The sequence below is a fragment of the Oncorhynchus nerka genome, linkage group LG8 (genome assembly GCF_034236695.1).
Source record: "Oncorhynchus nerka isolate Pitt River linkage group LG8, Oner_Uvic_2.0, whole genome shotgun sequence".
In the NCBI taxonomy this organism is placed as follows: domain Eukaryota; kingdom Metazoa; phylum Chordata; class Actinopteri; order Salmoniformes; family Salmonidae; genus Oncorhynchus; species Oncorhynchus nerka.
Window position 1 is genome coordinate 43,166,361 of NC_088403.1, and position 6,000 is coordinate 43,172,360.

At 45.1% G+C, this 6,000-nt stretch overlaps 1 non-coding gene across 1 annotated transcript; it reads right to left on the reverse strand.

Moving 5' to 3' along the window:
- Window positions 1-2,447: 2,447 nt before the first annotated feature.
- trnaw-cca (transfer RNA tryptophan (anticodon CCA)) lies at window positions 2,448-2,519 on the reverse strand. Its single transcript has one exon. It is a non-coding gene; the product is annotated as a tRNA-Trp (tRNA).
- Window positions 2,520-6,000: the final 3,481 nt, after the last annotated feature.

Genomic DNA, 6,000 nt, shown 5'->3' on the forward strand with positions numbered 1-6,000 from the left:
TCCCCCCTTTGGGACTAATTAGTCCCAAACAAAAACACAAAAAAAAATCAAAGGCAAGGGAGCATCAATCATCAAGCACTGAGCAAACATCCCCCTATCTGGCCTAACGATTGAGACTCCATAAACTCAAAGAAGACCGGATCAAACACCTCCATACCTGTACAATAGAAAGAAGAAAAGGATCCAATCTGTACAAATACAAAGTAAAATCAAACTGAAAATACAATGTAAACGCATGAGCATGTAATACATAGCCTTGCCTGGGGTTATCTCAGTTATGCAAAACACAAAGAAAATAAGAAAAACCTTTTAATGTCATTCTAAATATGACACTTAAACAAGATCCTTCCTTGCAGACACCTCTGTAACACCAGTGAAATCACAAATGAAAATACCTGTTAAAGGATTAAGGACATGATCCGTGGAAACTTGTCACCGGAATTTCCCTATGTTACCTACAAGTTTAAGTAAACAAAATTCAGAAGTTCTAACATCCTTTATCCATTGTCAAAGGTAGAAAGGAAATAGAAAATACATTCCAGAGTAAGTGATTACAAGGTTATACATATCTCAGCAGTCCAGTTTTCAATCAAGCACATTAGAGTCAGGTGTTTTACTAAAAATAGGAAAACCTTGATCACCATAATCATTGCAATCATATCCTCCTCCTGGAGTAACCCCATTTACCTAAAGCTAAATCCAACCAGTCCCAAGCATGGGTTAAATCCTGCATTGTCCTTAACCTCTTGTCGCAATCCCTTCAGTTTGGGCATAGCTAAAGGAAAAGATCCATCTAGTACAGTGTTATTGGGAATAAAAGTACAACAATCATCTCCAAACATCACACAGACACCACCTTTCTCAGATAAAACGCCAATTTAAAGCTTGTCTATTCTGCTATGTCATTTTGCTAGTCGCCTGTACCTGTTCTCCTAAGGCTGTTCATGTAAAGTCAGTATAGTTAATGAATCTCTGTTGATTATAATTGATCCATTCTAAGTTTGGGGACCTCGATCAGACACTATATCCTCAGGCACCCCGTAGTGCCGGAAGACGTGCGTAAACAAGGCCTCTGCAGCCTGTAGGGCCGTAGGGAGACCAGGCAGAGGGAGGAGACGATAGGACTTAGAGAACCGATCCACAACGACCAGGATCGCGGTGTTACCCTGTGAGGGGGAGATTGGTAAGAAAATCCACCGTCAGGTGCGACCAAGGCCGTTGTGGAACGGGTAAGGGGTGTAGCTTCCCTCTGGGCAGGTGCCTAGGAGCCTTACACTGGGCGCACACCGAGCAGAAGGAAACATAAACCCTAACGTCCTTAGCCAAGGTAGGCCACCAGTACCAACCGCTCAAACAGTGCACTGTCCGACCGATCCCAGGATCACCAGAGGAAGGTGATGTGTGGGCCCAATAGATCAACCGGTTACGGACAGCTCCCACACTACCGGCGCCACCAGGCAGGAGGCTGGGAGTATGGGAGTGGGATCCATGGGCCACTCCACTGTGTCATACAGCCGGGACAATGCGTCTGCCTTCACGTTCTGGGAGCCTGGTCTGTAAGAAAGGGTGAACACAAAACGGGTGAAAAACATGGCCCACTTTGCCTGGCGAGGGTTCAGTCTGCCCGGATGTACTCCAGATTGCGGTGGTCAGTCCAGATGAGAAAAGGGTGTTTAGCCCCCTCAAGCCAATGTCTCCACGCCTTTAGAGCCTTTACGACAGCCAGCAGCTCCCGGTCCCCCACGTCATAGTTTCGCTCCGCCAGGCTCCGCCAGGCACAGGGGCGGAGCTTCGATGACGTACCCGAGCACTGAGAGAGCACGGCTCCTATCCCAGCCTCGGACGCATCCACCTCCAGTATGAATGCCAAAGATGGATCCGGATGGGCCAGCACAGGAGCCGAGGTAAACAGAGCCTTCAGGTGACTAAAAACCCTGTCCGACTCAGCCGACCACTGCAAACTCACCGGGCCCCCCTTCAGTAGTGAGGTAATGGGAGCCGCTACCTGACCAAAACCGAGGATAAACCTCCGGTAGTAATTGGCAAACCCAAGAAACCACTGCACCTCCTTTACCGTGGTGGGAGTCGGCAAATTCAGCGTTCGGGTATGCCATCGAAGCTCCGCCCCTGTGCCTTCTTCACGAAGAAGCTCAGCCCGGAAATGTCTTTGAAATGTCTTTATTATTTTGGAACTTCTGTGAGTGTAATGTTAATTGTAAATGTGTATTGTTTATTTCACATCTACTTCACTTGCTTTGTGAAAACCTTTCTACTGAAAACCTGAGCTCTTCAGGCTGTGTAACTGTATTAACATAGTGTATACTCTTTAGTTATTTTACCCACAGCCTACAGGGCTGAAGAGCTCAGGTTTTCAGTAGAATGGCATTTCTACAGTGTCTTAACGTTATTCAATCACAAACATGAACATCTCATAGATTAAAACAGATTGACCCCGACGTGATTTGAACACGCAACCTTCTGATCTGGAGTCAGACGCGCTACCGTTGCGCCACGAGGTCCATGCACAAGTCATGCATTTGTCACTACGTCTCTCTCGCTCGGTCTCTCACTCGGTCTCGGTCCCTCCCTCGTCATTAAATTCAAGGGCTTTATTGGCATGGGAAACATAGTTCCAAAATAATAAAGACATTTCAAATGTCATATTATGTCTATATACAGTGTTGTAACGACATGCAAATAGTTAAAGTACAAAAGGGAAAATAAATCAACATAAATATGGGTTGTATTTACAATGGTGTTTGTTCTTCACCTGTTGTCCTTTTCTTGTGGCAACAGGTCACAAATCTTGCTGCTGTGATGGCACATTGTGGTATTTCACCCAGTAGATATGGGAGTTTATCTAAATGTTTTTTGGTTTTTTCAAATTCTTTGTGGATCTGTGTAATCTGAGGGAAATATGTGTCTCTAATATGGTCATACATTTGACAGGAGGTAAGGAAGTGCAGCTCAGTTTCCATATAATTTTGTGGGCATTGTGCACATATCCTGTCTTCCCTTGAGAGCCAGGTCTGCCTTCGGCTCAATAGCAAGGCTATGTTCACTGAGTCTATACATAGTCAAAACTTTCCTTAATTTTGGGTCAGTCACAGTGGTCAGGTATTCTGCCACAGTGTACTCTCTGTTTAGGGCCAAACAGCATTCTAGTTTGCTCATTATTTGTATCGAAATGCTTGTGCTTCTAGTCCGACAGTGCAGTAATATCTAACAAGTAATCTAGCAAATTCACAATGGCTACCTTATACACACAATGTAAGGAGATCGAATAAGAATAAGTACATATAAATACATGGATGTGCGATGGCCGTGCGGCATAGGCAAGATGCAAAATATGGTATAAAATACAGTCTATATTATTGAGATGAGTAATGTAGGATATGTAACATTATTAAAGTGCCATTATTTAAAGTGACTAGTGATACCATTATTAAATCAATTTATTAAAGTGGCCAATGATTTGAGTCTGTATGTTGGCAGCAGCCTCTCTATGTTAGTAATGGCTGTTTAATAGTCAAATGGCCTTGAGATAGAAGCTGTTTTTCAGTCTCTCGGTACCAGCTTTGATGCAGCTGTACTGACCTTGCCTTCTGGATGATAGCGGGGTGAACAGGCAGTGGCTCGGGTAGTTGTTGTCCTTGATGATCTTTTTGCGCTTCCTGTGACATCGGGTGATGTAGGTGTTCTGGAGGGCAGGTAGTTTGCCCCCGGTGATGCATTGTGCAGACCGCACTACCCTCTGGAGAGCCTTGCAGTTGAGGACGGTGATACAGCTCGACAAGATGCACTCAATTGTGCATCTGTAGAAGTTTGTGAGGGTTTTAGGTGACAAGCCAAATGTATTTTGCGCCTTCTCCACCACGCTGTCTATGTGGGTGGACCATTTCAGTTTGTCCGTGATGTGTACGCCAAGGAACTTAAAACTTTCCACCTTCTCCACTACTGTCCCGACGATGTGGATAGGGGGGGTGGTCCCGAAGTCCATGATCATCTCCTTTGTTTTGCCCCAGTGTTGAGGATCAGCGGGGTGGAGATGTTGTTTCCTACCCTCACCGCCTGGGGGTGGCACATCAGAAAGTCCAGGACCCAGTTTCACAGGGCGGGGTCGAGACCCAGGGTCTCGAGCTTGATGACAAGCTTGGAGGGTACTATGGTGTTAAATGCTGAGCTGTAGTCAATGAACAGTATTCTTACATAGGTATTCCTCTTGTCCAGATGGGATAGGGCAGTGTGCTGAGTGATGGCGATTGCGTTGTCTGTGGACCTATTGGGGCAGTAAGCAAATTGGAGTGGGTCTAGGCTATCAGGTAGGGTGGAGGTGAAATGATCCTTGACTAGTCTCTCAAAGCACTTCATGATGACAGAAGTGAGTGCTACTGGGTGATTGTCATTTAGTTCAGTTACCTTAGCTTTCTTGGGAACAGGAACAAGGGGGGCCATCTTGAAGCATGTGGGGACAGCAGACTGGAATAGGGATTGATTGAATATGTCCGTAAATACACCATACACGTAAATACACCTGTTTTCGTTTCTTTCTATAGGAGGGGAGCAACAAGATGGAGTCATGGTCAGATTTACCAAAGGGAGGGCAGGGGGAGCCTTGTATGGATGTTAGAGTAGCAGTGGTCCAATGTTTTGCTCGAGCGGGTGCAACAATAAATATGCTGGTAGAATTTGCGTAACCTTGTTCTCAAATTAGCTTTGTTAATATCCCCAGCTACAATAAATGCAGCCTCAGGGTATATGGTTTCCAGTTTACATAGAGTCCAGTGGAGTTCTTTCAGGGCCGTTGCAGTATCTGCTTGGGGGGGTGTAATGCAGTCGATTGTAAGGAATTCTAGGTCAGGTGAGCAAAAGGACTTGAGTTCCTGTATGTTGTTATGATTACACCATGAGTCGTTAATCATGAGGCATACACCCCCGCCCTTCTTTTTACCAGTGAGACGCATGAAGAAACCCGGTGGCTGTACCGACTCTGACACCATAACCCGAGTGAGCCATGTTTCCGTGAAACAGAGAATGTTACAATCTCTGATGTCTCTCTGGAAGGCTACTCGTGCCCTAATTTTGTCCACCTTGTTGTCTAGAGACTGGATATTGGTGAGTAGTATGCTCGGAAGCGGTGGATGGTGTGCTCGCCTTCTAAGTCTAACCAGGAGGCCGCTCCGTTTGCCTCTCCTGCTGCGACGACGTTGTATTGGGTCGGCCTCTGGGATTAGAACCACGCTCATACTTTGCACATGAACGGCCGCTCATTCTGAAAGAAATTGCAATGTACATATATACGCTTGTATGTCGTTGTTGTCTCTCCGTTGAAAACACTCAATAATCCTTTAGAGATCATCAGAGTCTCTGGTTAACGATCCTAACAGTCACAATGTATTTTGTGGTTGTAGGTGGTTAGAATGGTTACTTCAGAGTACCATTCGGAAATGTTCTCATAGAATAGATGCTTCGGTGGTTGTTGGTTTTCTCGTTCTAGGTTTAAGTAATTTCTAGCTGCAGACTAGTAATTCGTGTCGTCTAGAATTTGCTCTTATTCTGTAGTGATCGATAGTCTCAGAGTTGAACCATTTTCAGCCGTGTAGCCAAAACTACAGCTGTATGGTCTCTGTGGCCTATAGAATTGCAGCCATTCCAACCTGGGGACTCAGTCCCGAAATTCTCTGACCTGTAGCCATTCCAACATGGGGACTCTGTCCCGGTGTTCTCTGACTTAATGTATATTTTGTAGGAAGTGGGTTTTATACTCTGTGGAAGAAGGGGTGGTTCTATGACGCTTATGTGATGTCTGGGCTCACGGGGGTGTGGCCACTGACTAGTTAATCTTTATATGAAAATTCACACTCTTATTTAGAAGGTTAGCATCACAATACATCTTTTCACAAATAGTTTCAGGTTTAATCACATACGTTTCACAATATTTAGATGTAAACCTGACAGATGGGAAATGTACACTTTAAGAGATACAGTTATGTGTGTTTC